Source organism: Nicotiana tomentosiformis, chromosome 2 (assembly GCF_000390325.3).
Source record: "Nicotiana tomentosiformis chromosome 2, ASM39032v3, whole genome shotgun sequence".
In the NCBI taxonomy this organism is placed as follows: domain Eukaryota; kingdom Viridiplantae; phylum Streptophyta; class Magnoliopsida; order Solanales; family Solanaceae; genus Nicotiana; species Nicotiana tomentosiformis.
The window spans coordinates 113,921,880-113,942,893 of record NC_090813.1 but is presented as its reverse complement, the minus strand read 5'-3'; the positions used below and the strand labels follow the sequence as shown (position 1 = coordinate 113,942,893).

At 34.3% G+C, this 21,014-nt stretch overlaps 1 long non-coding RNA gene across 1 annotated transcript; it reads left to right on the top strand.

The window, feature by feature from the left end:
• Positions 1-2,127: 2,127 nt before the first annotated feature.
• Positions 2,128-3,471, top strand: LOC138905239 (uncharacterized). Its single transcript, XR_011413527.1, has 2 exons — positions 2,128-2,294; positions 2,978-3,471. It is a non-coding gene; the product is annotated as an uncharacterized lncRNA (long non-coding RNA).
• The last annotated feature ends 17,543 nt before the right edge of the window (positions 3,472-21,014 follow it).

The following is a 21,014-nucleotide window of genomic DNA, read 5'->3' as shown; positions in this document are numbered from 1 at the left end:
GCTTGACTTATTTTATCGGAGATCGGGATGTATCATGAGCCCAGTTTTACCCGTATACAGTTACACTTACTTTAAGGTGGTTTAATTAGCAGCTCTCTGCAGAACAACTACTTTATGGAGTTCAAATTCAATCTAAAAATCTTGAGGTCGCTGCATTTGAGGCATATATATGTGCATGAAACCTGTTTCAGTTTTGATACAAACAAATGAATTTAATTTCTACAATTTAAAAGTATAAAAGAATTTTTACTATCATTTAAAAAGATAACTACCTGCCTATAATAAAGGAATAGAAGCTGAAATAAGATATGCAACCTATTTTAACAAATCAGATTCACACGGTATTATTTAAAAAAACAATAAATTATCCGCGCAGGTAAGTTCAATCTAGACAAAATCGCTAACATAAAACAGCATATGAAGAAAAAAGAAAAAAACGTGGTCCTCTAATCGCAGTACATCAGTGGCGGAGCTAAATTTTTTATTAAGGGGAATCAAAATATAAAAAAACAAACTCACCAAAAAGTCAAGGAGTGTCATTATATAATATATATATATACATACTTTTTAAAAAATTATCAAGCTATATATATATAATATAATTTTCCGGGGTATGGTTGACATCCCTTTTGTGCATGTTGCTCCGTTACTCGTACAGAAACATGCATGCTCTCGAATATAATGCACACTTGGGCCAATTATTATGGAAGTGACCAATCAAACAAATTTAATATGCAGACCCGCTCCGTATGTGCACATGCATTTTATGCGTAGTCCCTGGTATGAAAGGTGAAAATCAGAACTTTTGTTCTAATTGCAGGTGTATAAAGTTCGCATTTGTGTGGACGCCTCCGTGTACTCATTTGTTTTTATTAAGCTTAAGACTAAATCTGAATACACATCTAAATATTAATATGTATATTAAGATTAAAATATTTAAAAATACATCTAAATATTATGATATTATATTAAAATTTAAATACTAAATAATTAAGACTGTTTCTTTTCTCTACATCTGAATGTGTAACTATTGTCTTTATTAAAAAATTAATAAGTATAAATTTTAATCAAATAGTACTTATTAATTTAATACTTTATTAATAAATATTTTTTAAAAATTATATGGTGATGATGGTTAACAGTGGTGGTTATGGGTGTTGATTGTGTAGTAGCTGGTGTTGGTTGATAGTAGTGATTATGGGTAGTAGATGGTAGATGAGTAGTAGTTAACGATAGTATTTGATGGCGGTGATGACTGATAACCGTGATGGGTGATATATAGTGGTGGTTGATAGCGGTGATTGGTGATTGTTATGGTAATGGTGGTTGATGGTGATGGTCTATAATAGTAGAGGACAACTATAGTAGTGGTAGTGGTGATTAATGGTGAAAGTGTAAGAGTAATAGTGAAATACTATATTTACAAAAATTCTTGAATGTATAACATTTTAATGATATTAAAACTTTGTTATATATATTTTAATCATTAAGATCTATTCAGATCCACTAAGTGATTATAATAATTGAAAAAACAAACAGTCTTAATGATTAAGATTCAGATCTAAAAAATAAACTATGCTAACTGACAATAGTTGAGCAACCAGTTGAGTTGGCTAGTATGACTTGCTCAATCATTTCAAGAAATTACATGCTCAATGTCCTTAGAAAAGTATGATTTCGAATTTTTGACCCTCATCAGTAAACTATTAAACAAGGTCCAAGGTAAAAAGTTTTGCCCATTGAACAAGGCCATTCTTGTAAATCACCTCGATCATTTGCTTCGACTATTATTATTTGTTCATGCCTCTTCCATATCACGATTCACTACTAAAAAATAGCCCATTTCCGATCGAAATTTCCGACGGAAAAAAGTAATCGAAAATTTCCGATGGAATCGATCGAAAAATGCATAAAAATATATTTTTCAATTTTTAATAATAGTTATGATTAATATTCCGTCTACATCAGTCGTAAATTTTGGCGAAAAATTCTGCGTCACTGTTAGTGATCAAATCAGTCGGAAACAATTAAAAAAAATAGTAGCGACCGCTTCGGTCGGAATATTTTAGTAAAACGAGGGTTGACTACTTTGACCAAATGTCCGACCGAATCGGTCGGAACGTTTTTTTAACAACCCCCAACGACCCCATTCTTTTCTTTTCCCTCTTTTCTTCCTTCTCTCTTTTCTCACTCACTCAAACTTCCCCCACCCAAAACCGTCGCTGCCATCAACCAGCAGCACTCGCCGGCGCCGTTGCCCAGCTGCAGGTCCGTCGACGACCCTCCACTGCCAGGTAAGTTTCCCTCACCCTCCTTTGTTATTTTTTTTAAAAAAATACACTAATTTTGTTTAATTGCTCTTAGTTTGGTTTTGTAAAAATTGATTGGTGTTAGCTAAAGTAAATCTATGATTATTGTTAGTAGCTAAATTAAATTTATATGTTGGTTATTTAGGGCAAAGATCGTAAAAGTGTATACAATTTAGGATCGTAAAGTAAATCTATGCCCTATTGGAAGGCCAAAGTTAATAATTTTGGACTGAGTAAATTATGAGATGCATAAATTAACTTAGAGATTCTTAGATAATGATATTTTAAGACATTTTTATATATTGCAATATAATAAAAGAGAAATGGTATTTGTTGTGTTAAATATTTATCTGATGTGCATTGTGTAATTACTTCCATGAGTTAATAATTTATAAATGTCTTATATTGTGGGGATTTACAGAAGGCATGTGAAGTAATACTGCGACACTTTTCTTAGATATTATTGATTGTGGTAACTATTCAAATCCTACTATTAGGTCAAGCAGAAACATTGTACAATAACAAATTATATTTTCAATTTAACCTCTGATAATCGGTTTAATGTATGCATATTTTGATATATATCGCCTCACATTTTGCTCATGTCTTGACGATTTGAGATGTTTAATATGATTATTTGTGCTAAATTTTAGTATTTCTATGTGTAGGTATCATTCGGATGTAATTTGGGACGAAGGGGCGTGAATTGGAGCGAAATCTGGACAAAATGGCAAAAAGTGAAATTTGAGGGCCACAACTAGTGTGGGGCGCTGGCTGTGGCGCAATTTACAGCAGCTAAAATATTTGAGCGCCAGGGCCAGCGCCCCACGCTGCCCTAGACGCTCAGACGGGAAAGTAGCCTTTTTCGACTAGAACTCGATTATTTCGACCACTAGACACCCTCAAATCATATAAAAGCCAACCTAAACCTATTTTTACAGGGGAGGCGTGACTTTGAGAGAGTAAGGGAGGCGCCAAACACTCGGGAGCACGGATTTGATCAATTCTTCCATCCCTTTTCTAGTACTCATTGATTTTATGTTTGAAAACGTTATTTTTGATGATTGTATGAATATGAGTGGCTAAGAACCCTATTGTTCTAGGGTCATGTGTGATACATGAATGTTGATGTTTGAAGTTTAATTTGACGAAGTGGATTTTATCATATTGGGTTATTTATTTAATTTCGTTCTGAATTATTTTGCTGAGTAGCTAACAGTGAAATACTATCTACGAATCTAGAGTTGAACTCGAAAGTTGGGAATTCTAGATTGCATATAGAATTAAATAGAGCAAATTCTTGAACCCGGGCATTGGAGAACAGATTCGCAATTAGGATAGACATATACCTAATTGTCTTGCTCGATTGAAATACAGGAATTGTAAATGCATTCTTGTTAATCTTAATTCCATAGACATATAGGCATTGAGTTAGCTTTAATAGGCGAGTAAGGACTCGTCAGATTCTTATGAGTAATATCAACCCTGTCAGTCAACAATCCAGATAAATCAATTAGTCATTTTAAGCTAATAACACAACATGATTGATAGCTAACCCGTGACCCTAGAATATTATCTCCTATTGATTGTTATTCGAAATTGTTTAAGTATTGTGGTTGATTTCTAGTATTTCATTACTTGATAGTTTTTAGGTAGTAAATTAGGAAATTATCTATTTTGTGAGAAATCGCTTGATTCGATAAGTTATTTGAGTTTGAATTAGTCAAAAGTTAATCATAAGTCTTTGTGGGAACGATACTCTACTCGCTACTCTATTACTTGACGACCACGTATACATGCGTGGGTGTGTTTGGTCGCAACAAGTTTTTGGCACCGTTGCGATCACTTGTATAAGTTTAGTTGTAATATCTACTTTCATATAAGATTAATTCATTTTTCCTTTTCTGTTTCTATTGTCTTGACACCAAGGATATTTAAAAGTCTTTCTTTTAGAAAAAGAATTTAAAAGTTTGGTTTGGGGTTCACATAAACTCAAGGGAAATGATATTATATAACCACTTTCAAAATAATATTCGAATATATATATATATATATATATATATATATATATATATATGTGTGTGTGTGTGTGTGTGTGTGTGTGTGTGTGTGTGTTATATAAAAAAATATATAAATTGTATACACTTTTATGATCTTTGCCATAAATTCAATAGCATATAAATTTTTTAATATTTTTTGACTTTCATGGAATTAAGTTTAATAGAAATCTATTAACATTTTCATCCATTAAATTATTAAATTGTTGTTGTAGATTAGTCTATGACTTATGTCAATTATGCTCTTTAAATTAAATGCCTTAATTTTTTTATTCTATTTGAATTCTTTAATTTTTATATGTTGAAATAGTTTAAATAATTGTTAGTTACGACTATTTCTTTTGTTTGAGAAATCATTAATTAATTTGGATTATATGAACATTTAAGAAGCTATTCAAATTTAATTAGTATATTTAAAGACCTACATTATTTAGAATAGGGATTAATGTGAGATTTCGAGTGTTAAAAAATATTAATTTTAAAAATAAAATATATTAATTAAAGTGCTTTGACACAATGATATGTATATTTCTAAAAGGAACCTTTGAAAGAGTATAACGTTGTAACCGGTTTAAATAAATCAAATTATTTTAAATATCTCATTTATAGATTTCTATTTGTGTAGATGGAATTTGTGCATCGTAGATGGATGTATAATAGGAATCATCCTAATCGTGCAGGGGGTGAGAAATAAATAAATCAAATTATTTTAAATACACATATATTGTTGAATTGCCCCGAGGTCCAACTTTATTATAGGTAAGTATATATTCGTATATATTACGGACTTTTATATTAGATCTACCACTGATTTAACTAATAAATGTTATAATGGCAGTTACTTTGTGGGTACATATGGGCAAGATGTTGTTTATCCCATGTTTTCAGAGTGGTTTAAAGAATTTGAAAGTATTACTTATTATTTAACATGATTTTTATTATATGTAAATTAATTATAGATATTTTTATCATGAGCCGTGGACTTCTTGTAGACAAATACCGTACAGAATCAGAGAGTAAATGTGGAATCAATTTAGGGTAAAAATTAATTATATTTATTTAATAATTATCGTCTTCATCTAATGTTACTTTTTTATATTGTAGACAAAGCGTACATAGCATTCTCAACATCAAAATGTAATAAATAGTATTTTTGAGAAGAAGGCTGCTCAGCAGATTAAAGATACTATGTTCGCTGCTCAGAATGCCTGTAAAATGCCAGACTGGTTAAGAAAAGATGTTTGGGATAAACTTCTTGAGAAATGGAATACCGCAGAATGGAAGGCGAAGAGTGAACAAGAAAAGGCAAAACGTGCCTCTAGTAAAGGTGGCTCGTTGCACACAAGAGGTTCGATTACTTTTGCGGCCCATAAACTAAGATTGGTAATTACTTATAAAATTTTGCTTAGTTTTACATATAGAATTTTACGTTTGTAATGTCTAACTCATACTTTTTGTTATGAAGGAAAAGGAAAGAGGGCGAGATATGAGTCACACTGAGGTCTTCGAGGAGATGCATAAGAAAAAGAAGAAGGATGGTACAACAGAACACTGGGTTGAGACGCGTGCGTCAGACACATATGTAAAATTTTAACTTCATAATTATTTATGGTTTATTAATATTAGTTTGTTTACATAATAGTTATGTTTTCATTTCAGGAAGATTAACATAAAAGGGTGAAAGAATGGCAACAAACTCAACATCCTTCAACTCAACCAACACCTGATGATATGGCTTCATTGTGGATAGAGACAGTGGGTGGAGTAAACAAAGGCAGAGTCTAGTGACTAGGAGTACGTCGACCTACATGCCATCCAAACTCACTCTTAGCCAATTCTTCTTCTTCTCAAAATCAAGAACAGATGGAAGATATGAGAAACAAAATTCATGATTTGAAGCAACAATTAGACTCCCAATAAGGAACATTTGTTAAGATGCAGAAATTCATGAAAAAATATGGGCATGATTTATTTGATGATGAGGATGAACAAACTGAATATGATGTGTAGTAGTTTAGTTGTGATGTTTTGGTTGATTGGTAAACTTGATTGTGAGAGACAACTTTATGTATTGTTTTTAAACTTGAATGTGTGCTACTATTTGGATGTTTTTATGCCCAAAATTGTTAGGTTTAATGGTTAGTATTGTTGGTTTAAGTTGTGATAATGTATTGTTGGTTTAGATTGTGTTAATGCATTGTTGGTTTAGATTGTGTTAATGTATTGTTGGTTGGTATTATTGTATTGTAATAGTTTGACAGGTGGTGTAGCTCAAAATTGGGCAGAATTCTGCCCAGTTTTATAAAAAGATTCGACTGAATTCCGATGGGAGAAGTCGGACTGCCCAGATTTAACCATAAATTTCCAGATTTCAGACCGATTTAGTCGGATTTTTTTAAAAAAAAATTAATATTCAATAGTTTTCGACAAACTCTGTCAGAAATTAAATAAAATTTAATTTTTAATTTCCGACCGATTCGGCCGGAAATGATATATTTATATTATTTAATTTTAAATAAATAAATAATTTATTTGTATTATTACGACTGATTCGGTCGGTAAATTCCGACCACTTTGGTCGAAAAAGTGAAATATTTGGTCGTCTGACCTTTTGAACTTTGCGACCAATTTGGTCGGAGATCACCGACGAATTTGGTCGGAAATTGTTTTCCGACCGACCAATTTCGGTCGAAAAATAGTTGGAAATTCGTGATTTCCGACCAATTCCGACCGTTTTGGCGGTCGGAAATCTGCCATTTTCCAGTAGTGATTCTTATTTTCTTGAGTCGTATACTAGCGTGAATTATACGAAGCACGTAAAATAAATAGGAAAAAGAAAAAGGACAAAAGGAGTTTGAAGGAGACTTTGGCAGGAGGACAAAAATGTCTGTTCAATAACGATGAATACCATAACGCTTTTGGAAAAATGAAAACTAAGATGCTTTGAAAATAAAAAGAGTGGACCATTTGGCGCACTAACCATGAAAACATGTCTTGGACATGAAAAGAAATCTCTCTTTAAAGTTGCATATTCAAGTCAGACTCCTTTTCAAATTTTGATTGTTAATTTCCACGATCTCCTCTGTTGCTAGATTCCTCATCTTCTTTCCCACCTTTTTTGCCTTTTTCGGCTTTCTGCTTTCTCTCTTTTCTCACTACCTTTTGACAAGCCTTGGGATTACGGATTACATCTTTGCACTGCTTAATTTTCATGAAAAAGATGGCAAAACAATAGTCTTAATTTTGAGAGTTTGTTTCGCTTTCTAGGCTAGAGTAGAAGTCTGGAAAAGGGTAGCCACAATTGGATTGATATTAGGGGTTGACTAAAGTTAGTTCATTTGTTTATTGAATTGTAATCTAAAATTACTCTTTGACGTTAGTAAATTTTGAGGCAAATCCTACAAAGATAAGTTGTAATATTACTCCCTTGAGGAAGAAGGTTTTTCACGTAAAAATTATTGTGTTGTTTAATTTTCATACTTGTTTTCTATTTTTGTATAGAATTATGAGGTTAAAAAACTAGGTCATTTAACACGCGAAAATCAAAATTGACACAATTCACCACCTTGTGTCTTGGGGGCATTCTAAAAATACAACGAATATTTCGCCCTACGAGGTTACATTTGATATCCATTGTCTTTTTCAATTTGAAAGCCACCATACCCCAACACCCCACCCCCTCACACCCCCCCCCCCAAAAAAAAGAAAAAAAACCAACACACACATTATAATTCCCTCCGAAGTTTCCACTATTATAGTAGTTGGCTAAAGAACAGGAGGAAATAAATAATGTTCGTATTCAGCTACTGTAATTCCTTCAAGAAATTAACTAGATTTTCTCGTTAATTCCTCCGAGATACTTATCCGTCTTAACAATTAATGACTCAATACTACTTTTAGAGTAAGAAATAATACAGGCCGTGCAATGTAGTTTAAGAGAACCGTGAGGTGGTATGTTTACAGTTGTGATTTTGGAGAATATACTATGGGTGTGTTTGGTATGAATTTTCCAATTTTATCATACTTGGTTGGGTTAAATATTTTGCAAAATATTTTTCTCTAATTGGAGGAAAATATTTTCCGTAACAAGAAATGAGAAAACATTTTCTAAAACTCATTCTCAACCTTCCCACCTTATTCCCCATCCCCACCAACCTACCCCCACACCCCCTAATCCCCGGTCACAGATATTGCGTAAAAAATAAAGCAACATATTAGTTTCTTTGTGTTTGTGTCAATTTTTAGAGACTTGGGGGAGGGGGGAGTAGCATACAAAAATATTTTCTACTCTCTAACCAAACATTAGAAAATATTTTTCGAAAAAAGTTTTTCCCTCACCATCAAACAAGAAAAAATAAATAATAAAACCACTCATTTTCCAGGAAAATATTTTTCAGAAAAATATTTTCTATGAAAAATATTTTTCTTCGTACCAAACACACCCTATAAGAATGTAGTATTAACTAAAGGAGTAAGAACATCCCATTTTCTTTCTGTATCACCACCTAACATGAATTAACGAAATTAATTACTCCATATCATTTTACCATCTTATAATAAACTGCTACTACATCCTTTTGGAATCGAGAAAGACAATTTGCAAACTCACGGTATTCTGTAATGGAAAATTATTACTCCCTCCGGGCCACAGTGACCAATTTGACTTGGGCACACCCATTAAGAAAATATAAAATTTTAGATAAAAATAGTTAGTATGACTAAAATACCCTTAATTAAATGTTGCAGCATAGTTAATGTGAGAAGTAAAAGACTTTTTAGGAATACGTACATAAGGGTAATTTTGAAAAAATAAATTAAATTTTTTCTTGATTATATAAATGGACACTTATTTTGGACCAAAATAAAAAGTCAAATTGGTCACTTATTGTGGACCGGAGGAAGTACGATACTTTTTACTTGTATCCTACGTACATACTTCATATTTCAAAGTATTACTCGCTCGATCTACTTTAATTGATTTTTTGGTGTGATCCACAATATTTGATTTTTTCAGATATAAAAAATGAGTTAACTTTTTTTTTCAAAGTTATTCTTGGAGTAAAAAACCTAAGAGTATTTGTTATATTTTCAATGAATAAATAGTTATGATTAATTTGATCATTGTTAATTAATAGAGTACTAACTTAATAGGTGAATTAAAGTAGATGAGAGGAGTATAAACCAAATTCCAAGCAGCAACGTTTTCGATAGTGGGAAAGTTACTTTTTTCTATTCCCGCTCTTGCTCTGCATCGTTTTCTTTTTTAATGTTTTGAACAGGTCAGATGAAACATTAAAGTATGTAAGGAAAAGTACTAATTTGTCTAATTATTTTTTTGAAGTTGAATCCTTAAAGAAATAAAGAGGGCCAAGATGCACTTTTAACACGATGACTGCCGCCTTCGTATTTCTTTTTCAAAATTTTCAAAAGTAAAGATGACCCAAAAATCTGCTCTAGTTTTCCGTGCAAATCCCTATATACATAAAGGTCCATGTGCCTTTGTCCATTGCCCTTTATTTCACCACCTATCATAATTTGTGATGAAGGAATCTTACCTTTTATTAATTGTTGTTAGTGTACGTCTTTATGTTTGATCTTAATATACAGACATACCACTTACCTTTAGTCGTCGGGAGTAATTAATTAATTTAGTACTTAAGCAATGATTAAAGTTAGATGGTGAATCTTAGTTGGCTTGTCATATCTTGCCGCGCACAAGGTGGGAACAGGAATATGGAGTGCTTATGTCCCCTCGATCAAGCATGTTAATACCAAATTATACGAACATAATAAACTACAGTTGGAGATGAATCAAATGATTTCGTAGTGAGAATAATATTTTCCTATATATTCCACAACAAGACGTACAATATCAAGATCTCTGACATTTTACACACTATTATTCCGTGGAGAAGATCGATGGTAATTATTTAGGGTCTAAATTCTGATTAAAGTATATTCTCTCTAAGTAAAGGAGGATTTGAAATATTAAATTATCTAGTGTAAAGTAACACAAGATTCATTACATATATGAATTTAAAGGTGGCATTTTTAGTAACTATATAAGTACAGACGTATGTATCAATATATACATAGATAACAAATTTTTTAGTCAACTATCCATATAGAGTTTAGAGGAATGTCGTATTCAACGCATGCTCATAATGTGTATTTTTCTCTAAATCTAGTTCTAAATGTTACATATATATTTCTGTTTAAAAATCAAGCGCCCAAATGCGCTTGAAAAAATGAGCATATATAGTGGAACCAAATCAACTTTCGCTACGTTACTAGCAAAAAAAAAAAAAAAAAAAAGGAAAGAAAGAAACTTGCAACGTTTTGCAAATGTCTAATCTAACTATAGCTACCTAAATTTATGGAATTGAAGTCTCAAGCGCTTCAAGATCTTGGATTTAATTCTTTCAAAGTAGAAATATTCTTTCTATTTCTTCTACCATTTATAGGATGATGTTTTAACAATCTGCATTTCAATATTCGGTTTGTATATGGCTTTGCGCTTGGTTAATTAAATCTACAACTCCATTGTAATAATTCTGCTTGATGGTAAGTAAAAGAACGCTCCATATTTCTAGACAGCGGCTGTAAACTTCACCAGAGAAATCTCAAGTGGGAATATTGCACAAATCCAGTTAATGCCTTTGCACAGTGTTTCTTACATTATTTACCGCCGTATGAGAACCAGAAGTAGACCTATAGAATTTCATCAGGTACGATAGTTAAGACGAATTCAGTAATTTTGTTTTACTTTCTATTTGTGTTAAAAATTATTATAAACATAAATATTTAATTACGAACCTTATAACTAACGCAATGAATTTGACGGCAAATTCACAATCGGCATACCGCAATCGTGGCTCAACATTTGATGAGAACTAAAAAGTATTTAAAGGTATGATTCTGCGTCTGATGGTTAGTTTCTATACGTGCTCCTGCCTCTTACATTGCCTTTTCCGTCTTGTCTCATTAAATTCTTACCACTTATAACTGTTGATGAAACGAGGATTCTATACAATGGAAAAAGAAATACTTGTTTCTCTTATTTTGGTGTTCATAAATCCTCAACAACGTAAACCTTTCACGGTAAACTCGAAAACGACGAAGTTCCATTCGCAATTATTGCATGGCAAATTTGGGTAATGAGCGTATGGTCCCAACTTTTAAGGCATTTGCCCTCACGTGTGATGACATTTGAAGTTTTAGCCAATTTGCTTTAATTTCTTGGAGTTGACAAATGATACTTCCTGTATTTCTTCAATAGCTTAGACAACCCCTTTTTAAAGGAGCAACATTTATCGGTAATTCAAATATTTAAAACATATATACCAGAATTATGTATATATCTTAAATTATTTTAATGTTCATTATTTAAAATAATCGTAGGTGACAATTTTTGAGAAAGACATAAAATCACAAAGAAAAGGTTTTATGAGGCGTTGATTAGTAAGATACTCCTTCCGGTCCTAAATAGTTCAATAAAATAAGTAAAACATTGATAAGATACTCCCTCATGTACGTTATAAGTGCATTTTTTTAAGGATTTGGCTATTACACCTCGTACTTTCATGTTAGAATTCATCTTAGGTGAATCAATATGAGCCGGAGAGTTGAAGAAACTTTACAAAGATAATGATGGGTTAAGACAAGTTTTAAGGAAGTATCGTGAGGGTTGGAAGGTTAAGATGCTAATAAAAACGAAGAAAATAAGTTTCGTCGAAAGCCGGCAAGTTGGGATTGTTATAACTGTACTTGTGACGTGATACTAGGGTGATTAAGATGATAAGAAGGTAATGTTATGAGGTATTTTAGTCGTATGAGACTCGTGTGTTATATCTTGAAGCCAAGCGAGTTGTGAAACAAAAGTCGTCACAAGTTACGTTCATAAATTTTTATGAAATTTAGGTCCGATGTTACTGAGCTTTTCTCTCAATGCTCTTGGAATTACGAGGTGATCTGCCTATCAACTTGAAGCCCTACGAGTCTAATTTCCAACGCATTAAACCGTTCGTCGATACGACGTCGAAGTAGAGAGATATTCGCGTTTTCGCTAGACTGCACAAGGAACTCCTGTTGGGACCCAATTGAGACGACCACCAACCTTACTTCTTTTAAAAGATGTTTCAGCCTCATTTCGGATCATTTCTCACCCAAAAATCGTCTAAAAGCTCTCCAAAACCCTCCCTAACATATCCCAAGATCCCAAGAACCAAACTCATGGGGAATCAACTCAAATTATCATCAAAAGTGTTTAAGACTACAAGAGAATACTTCTATGATGTTGTGGTGTGATTGAGGGCTATTGCGAGCTAAGCTGAGATGGGGTTTCGAGTTGTAGCTTCTTTCCAAAGTATGTATAACATCTTCTTGATTGTACCTAAGGTTAATCTTGTATTTGTTGTGTTGTTTGAGTGAAAAATCATAAGATAGTACTTCAAAGAATATGGGATATGGTTATCTTTTTGGTTGGATTGTTTTTGGCTAAATATATGGTTTGGGGTGGCTGAAAATTATGAGAAATAATTTGATAATGTTCTAGCTGCTGTTGTTAAGCTTTTGTAGGTTTTAATTAAGTTTATTGAAGAAGAAAAGATGAAAATCAAGTGATTGACGATAAAAGTTAAGGTGTTAGGAGTATGAGGTTATTTTGGAAGGCATTTTGTGGATGTTTTGAATAAAGAATAATATAGTACATATAAGTATGATGTTTTAGAGGTTGTAAACTAATTTATGGAATAAGAGTTGGATTCAATTTATATTTTGATATTAGTAAAAACTAGCTTGCCGCTCAATATGATTGTTAAGGTAATCGGAGAAGCTCATATTGGATTATATTGTTGTTGTTGCTATTGTTTGTTATTGTTGTTGTTGTTGTTGGGCTTTTGATGACCCTTAGTGGTCTTTAGGATGTAATAAAAACAGGGGAGTTGCTGCCCAATTTTTCGTAAGCTATACGACTAGCCAAATACGATGGTACGACATTATATGTTGACGACAATATCATTTCACTTGTTATAGACACAAGAAGTTGTGTTGCGCTTGGTTGAGGAATAAGGAAGAGATCATACAGGTATGTTAAGGCACTTCCTTCTTTCTTTTGGCATGATCTAAAGTGAAATGAATTTAAACGATACGTTATTTCATAACGTATCTACTCCTAGCAACTAAGGTTGTCCATGTTGTTCCTTCCTTATCAAGTTATTCTAAGCATGTTTGTATGATCCTTGAATCATATTGAGGTCCATATTGTTGGTATGCATGTCCATAACGTTAATCGAAGATGTAACAACCCTACGTCACTCCGAAAGGTCTAGAACGCGATTCTATGAGTCTAGCATATATTATATATATGTATCGATTTTACTCTACCGAACTGTGCTGTAGTCGATCGGGTACGACACCTACTATGCAACCACTGATCAGTTGGGTTTTACTGAGCTCCACGCGGCCGGGTACGATTCTGCCGAGCCTGATGATGGCTGAGTACGTTTTTACCGAACCTATTACGGCCGGGTACAATTGATGGTAGGATATAATCCTGTATTTTAGTCGCTTATTGCATTCTAGTTTACTGCACTTTACTAGTGTTGAGCTTTAATTAGTAGTGTTTTATACTTATTGTGTGTTTTATGTCGTGTAGGAATGATTCCGAGTTATTTTGATGCTATGGAATAAATTCAAGCTATTCTGGAGCTATGAAGTCTGAGTCAAAGCCGAAGGATTAAGTTGGGATCGTATCCGGGGATCAACGGATGATACTGCACTTTAAGAACGAAACGAAGAATCGAACAGGCATACTACGCATTATCGAGTAAAATGCACATAACTTTTCGCTCAGAAATCCGTTTGGGCTCCACAATATATAGTTGGAAAGCTATTTAAAAGGACTACAACGTTCATGCTTACATTTTTCCAAATTCCCAACTTCCGTGGTGCATGGGGCGGTGCGAGGCGCTGCACGGCTATGCAAAATGTGCCCAAAAAGTGATTTTGATAATGTTATGGAATTCTCCACAAGCGCGCTGCATGGTGCAGCGCGGCATGCGGCACGGTAGTGCAAATTTATTAGAGTATGTTTCCAATTCGGCTAAAAAGGGTATCTTGTCCGGGATTTATTTGGGGGATAGTTAAATACACGGGAAAAACACCACATCTGGACTTTTTGACAGATTTTTGACCTAAGGAGGCCAATGAGGCTAAGGAGGAGTTGGAAGAACACAAGCACAAGGATTTCATCATTCCTTCCTCACTCAAGATCTGGGTTTTGATTGAATCTATATTTTCCTATACTTTAATTACATTTGTGAAGAACTTCTCTATGTCTATGGAGTAGATCCTTTTGGGTTTTGATGGATTTGGTGCATTGATGATTATTTTTGGATTATAACTCTATTTTTATGTATTAGAATCGCTTTGGAAGATTTAATTGTTGCATCTATATTCACTTATTCTTGTATTCGAAAGAGGCATAACTTGTGATATCTTTGCATTATATTGTTGGTTGAGTTTATACATTCTACTAAGTAATCAAAATAGGCTAGCTGAATCATTGATTAAACCTAGTTAGAAAAATAATCGAAAGAGGTTCTCCTAAAGAACAATCCATTACGAATTCTTGCATATCTTCACCGAGCTTAAATTGGTTCATATGGTGAGGTTGAGACTTAATTGAGAGAGGATTTTCTACTAAATAATTATACTAATAATTAAGTGAATTCAAGAGACTCACTTGAACATTAGGAGTGAATTATCTAGAGTTAGATCCCGAACAATTATCTTGCACATATATTATCAATCCATATTTTCTCCCATTGATAACTCCCTTGCTTACCTTTGTTGTGATTGTCATTAGTCAATAGCTGTAGATTTTAGATTATTAATTATATAAATCCCCATTGTTGATCCTCTTGGATAGCGATCTAGCTACAAACTACGAGAATACTATTTAAATCCAATCCCTGTGGACACAATATTATACTATACTATCTTTGACTAGCGAGCACAAATTATGTGTGTGTTTTGCGCTCGTCAAATGGCATTGTTGCCAGGGATTGACAATTAATAATGTTGGAAATAGTTTGTAGTGCTAATTCAGGAATTTATTTTTACTTTTATTTTTATTCTTCACGGGTTTCTCCTCCGTATGTAGGCAACATGTTAAGTCTGTGGTGTATGACATGATCTTCTTGTAGAGAAGTAATACCCTACAAACTGAAATTGGAAAAACACCTGCGGCAACTGATGAAGGAGAAAGAGTTCACTGTAACGTTCTTAGGATAGCCTTCAACCCAAGAACACATGGCTAATAATGATGACAATGAGGTAGAGGTAGCTGCAAGGATAGCTGCTAAGGTAGCCCATAGAGCTGCTGAGGTAGCCCATAGAGCTGCTGAGGTAGCCCATAGAGCTGCTGAGGAAACTGTCGAAGACAATAAAGGTCGAAGATTCAATCTAAATCGACCCTTGAGCGAAGACCAGTTCGAGAATGCGCTACCAAAGACTGGTAGCATTGGGTGACTATGTCAGACCAGTCTACAATCAAGGATTGTCAAGTGTTAGACCACATCCAATTACAGCTAATAATTTCGAGTTGAAGCAAGATTTGCTTCAAACCATTCAAAATAGCTGCGCTTTCAGGGGGAAGATGGACGAAGATCCAAACACGCATCTGATGGACTTCGAGAAGATTATGAACACCTTTCAATATAATGGGGTATCACAAGATGCAGTGTATTTAAGGGCATTCCCCTTTTCACTTAAATATGATGCGAAGCAGTGGCTTCGAAGCTTGCCAAACTGGTCAATTAGAACATGGGAGGAAATGACCAGAAAATTTCTTGATAAATATTTCTCCTCAGCTAAGACGAGCAAGTTTAGAAGAGAAATCCATAACTTCTGCCAGAAAGAGAATAAAACTATCTTTGAGCTATGGGAAAGGTTTAAGGAAATAGTTAGAAGGTGTCAACATAGCGGAATTAAACTCTGTATGCAACTTCAGGATTTTTGGGATGGATTGACACCAGCCTCGCGTAAAACTTTGAGCAATGCAGTTGGATGCCCTTTAATGAAGAAGACTCCAGAGGAGATAGTTACAATTCTTGATGAATTATCCGAAGATGCTAATCAGTGGCCCTCTAAGAGTGGAAAGAAGAAAATCAACTGGTGTTCACCAAGTTGATGCTACTACATCTGCGCAAGTACAACTTGATGCTATATATGGCTAAAGAAATACGGATGCTAACTGTAGCTTCGATGCAAAATGTACACCACGCAACTTGTGATATATGTGGAAGAGGACACCTCATCCATGATTGTCAAGCCTTAACTAAGGAACTGAATGCTGTAGGAAACTATAATGCAATGGGTCAGAGGCACCCCGACTTTTCATGGAGTTCATTTGGGGGTACTGCAAATGCATGGCAATAAAACAACCCTAGATTCCAGGAACAAGGAGCTACAGGTTTTCAAAATCAGCAGAGGCAGCAGTATTAATCTCCACAGTCAAATCAATCTAGCATGAAAGATCTATTGAAGATCTTCATTATCAAGACATGTGAGAGGTTTGATGCCCATGATGCAGCTATCAAAGAATTGAGTACATCTTTTCGAAGACTGGAAAAACAGGTTGGACAATTAGCCACTCTAATGTTGGAGAGAGCCCCAGAAACACTTCCCATTGATTCTGAGAGAAATTCCAAAGAAATAGTGAATCCTGTAACTCTGAGAAGTGGGCAAGTGTTGAAAGATTCCAACCCGATCCAAAATGATGTGGACTTTGTAAAAGAAAGTGGGAAGCAGGTGAAGGGCGATGTTGATAAAAAGAATAAATCTCGATGAAAACTGAGAAAAAGAATGATGAAAAATCAAGAAGGGAGGAACCCGATGAGAGCAAGTATATGCCTGTGCTGCCTTTTTCCCAAAAGGTGACTTGAGAAAAGTTGGACAATCAGTACGAGAGATTTCTAGATGTACTGAAATAGGTTTATGTAAACTTTTCATTCACAGAGGTGCTCTCACAATTGCCAGCTTATGCAAAATTCTTGAAGGAGATCCTTACAAAGAAAAGAAAGATAGAAGATACGAAGGTTGTCAAGCTCACAGAGCATTGCAGCACAATCTTACAAAATAAACTCCCTCAAAAGTGTGGAGATCCAGGGAGTTTCACTATATCTTGTTCTTTAGGCACTCTTATTTGATAAATCTTTATGTATTCTGGTGCCTCAATAAATTTAATACCTTTGTCTATTTACAAGAAGCTGGAGCATAAGATTGGAGAGATAAGGTCAGCACCAATTTCTTTGCAGTTGGCTGACCAAACAACTTTGATACCTAAGGGGATAGTTAAAAATGTTTTAGTTCGGGTAGATAAGTTTGTAATTCTTGTAGAATTCATTGTGGTAAACATAGATGAAAACAAATAGACCCCCTTATTTTAGAAAGACTATTCTTAACGACGGGCAGGGCAATATTAGACATACATGATAGAAAGCTCATGCTTAGAGTGGGTGAGGAGACAATGACCTTCGAGATGAATGTAAAAATGGGGGTGAGAAAGGAGAAGGTTGATAAGTACGGGGTGTACCCTAATAAGGTTGATAAGAAGTTATTCTCATGGATGTGTGCACTAGTTCGGGAGCAAAGAATGGAGCCCGACTTCGACTCAGACCCCGACCAGAGATTCAAGGAAGTTTCCTCTACCTTATGCTTGTAATGGTGTGTCATGGGGACATGACACAACTTTAAGTGTGGGTGGGGGATATATTTGTATGTATGTTGTGTGTATATTGATATATTTGTATGTATGTTGTGTGTGTATTAGTGTTAGTTTTGTATGTTAGTTTGTAGTAGCTTGATAGAAAAAAAAATTGGAAAACTATAAAAAATTTAAAATTTTCGATTTTTCCCCATGATGGATATCATTCGACAAGTTTCTTGAGGGACTAAAGTCGAAGGAAAGAGACAAAAAGATTTTCTTTTGTTAGGTAGTGTATAAATTCCCCCTTTGGTTTTTGTTTGTGCCGCGGTTCTTTTCCAAGGGTTTTGTTTGAACCGGTTATAGTTAATTATTTTAGGAGTAGGAGATCTTGTGCTGGGATTTTAAATGAAAGCAATATCTCTTGACTTTTATGCCTTGAGAATAATATGTGCTTTAGTTGTGACGCTTAGGCTCAGTTTTTGACTCTTGTATAAACATCTTGAATTGTATGTTCTTAACTTTGCTTAACTACATTGATTAGAGTGTCTTGATGAGTCTGATCCTGAGTGAGCTTTGTGCCATGTGTGTGTGTGAGGCTTTGTGTATTATGTGTAGTGCAATTAATGTCTAGAACTTTCCCCGTGTATTTACAAAGCGAAATAGTAGAGTTGTTTAGTCGTGGAAGTGATATAGGCATTTGTTTGTTGAGCCAACTATATATGTTACCCACAAAATTGTTATGTATCGTAGTTAACCCCGTTGAGCCTGTAATATTATTTCTTTGGTAATCACATTATAAGTCTTAGCTGTTTGAACCATTTACCTCTCATGATCACTTGAAATTGGTATGAACTTTGTAAAAGTTGAAGTGTGGGTGGTTGGTTTGGCTTTTGAGTGGAAATGTTGAAATAAGGAGATAGGTGCACTGTTGTAAAAAAGTATGAGCCACTTGAATCGAAAAAGAAGATGAAGAAAAAAATAATTTATATTCATTGATAGTGGTAACTCTTGATGTATTTATGCTTAAAGAATTTGGGAACATATACAGATGTGAAGGTGGAATTATGGTTTAACATAAGTATGGGGTTTAAAGGTTAAGTATATGTATTAAAAGTGCTTAGAGAGGTGTAGTTACTCTTATATCTAAATGTATCCTACCCGTCCCGCAACCTACATTACAACCAATTAAAGTCCTACTTGATCCTTGACTGAACAAGCTCGATTAGTAGAGTAGTACACTACGGGCAAGACTATGGTGGATCTTTTGTGGCATATGAATGTTGTTCTGAGAGTGAGTGAATTTTTTCTATCTTGAGTTCCTAATTATTCTTAACTTTTATTGTGTGAGGAACTACTCTCTATTGTTGGGTGAGGGCACTTGATTCATGAAGGAAAGGTAATGTCATTGACCTCTGTGTTAGAGTAAGTGAGCATGTTGTGAAAAATGCATGGTGATTTTGAGTAAAATCTTGAATCGAGGATGTTACGGTATTGTGCTTAATCTGTTCTATTATCCTTGGTGTGATGAGTTAGGAGAGTTGTTTAAAAGGTCGTGTCTATGTGAAGTATAGTTTGATTGCTCGAAGAGCAATGGTTTAAGTGTGGGGTGTTGATGGTAGGCTATAATCCTGTATTTTAGTCGCGTATTGCACTCTAATTTATTGCGCTTTACTCATGTTGAGCTTTAATTAGCAGTGTTTTACACTTATTGTGTGTTTTATGCCGTGTAGGAGTGATTCCGAGTTATTTAGATATTATAGAATGAATTCAAGCTATTCTGGAGCTTTGAAGTCTGAGTAAAAGTCCAAGGATTAAGTTGGAATTGTATTCGGGGATCAACGGATGATAGTGCACTTTAAGAACGAAAGGAAGAATCGAGCAGACATAGTGTGCATTGTCGAGTAAAATGCGCATAACTTTTCGCTCAGAAATCCGTTTGGGCACCATAATATATCGTTGGAAAGCTATGTAAAAGGGCTACAACTTTCATGTTTACATTTTCCCAAATCTCCAACTATCGCGGCGCATTGGGCGGTGCGAGGTGCGGCGCGGCTGTGCAAAATGTGCCCAAAAAGTGACTTTTCAAATGTTCTGGAATTCTCCACAAGCGCGCCGCATGGTGCGGCACGGCATCCGGCGCGGTAGTGTAAAATTCTTAGAGTATGTTCCCAATTCTGCTAAAAAGGATATTTTTATCTGGGGTTTATTTGGGGGATAGTTAAATACGTGGGAAAAATACTATTTCTAGACATTTGACAGATTTTCGACCTAATGAGGCCAAGGAGGCTAAGGAGGAGTTGGAAGAACACAAGAACAAGGTTTTCATCATTCCTTCCTCACTCAAGATCCGGGTTTGGATTGAATCTATATTTTCCTATACTTTAATTATATTTGTGAAGAACTTCTCCATGCCTATGGAGTAGATCCTTTTGGGTTTTGATGGATTTGGTGTATTGATGATTGTTTGTGTATTATAACTCTATTTTTATGTATTTGAATCATTTTGAAAGATTTAATTATTGCATCTATATTCACTTATTCTTATAATCAAAAGAGACATAACTTGTGATATGTTTGCATTATATTGTTGATTGAGTTCATAGATTCTGCTAAGTAATCGAAAGAGGCTAGTTGAATCATTGATTAAACCTAGTTAGGAGAATAATCGAAAGAGGTTCACCTAAAGACCAATCCATTACGAATTCTTGCATATCTTCACCGAGCTTAAATTGGTTCATATGGTGAGGTTGAGACTTAATCGAGAGAGAAGTTTCTACTAAACAATTGTACTAATAATTAAGTTAATTCGAGAGATTCACTTGAATATTAGGAGTGAATTATCTAGAGTTAGATCCCGAACAATTATCTTGTACATATCCTATCAACCCATATTTTCTCTCATTGATAACTCTATTGCTTACCTTTGTTGCGATTGTC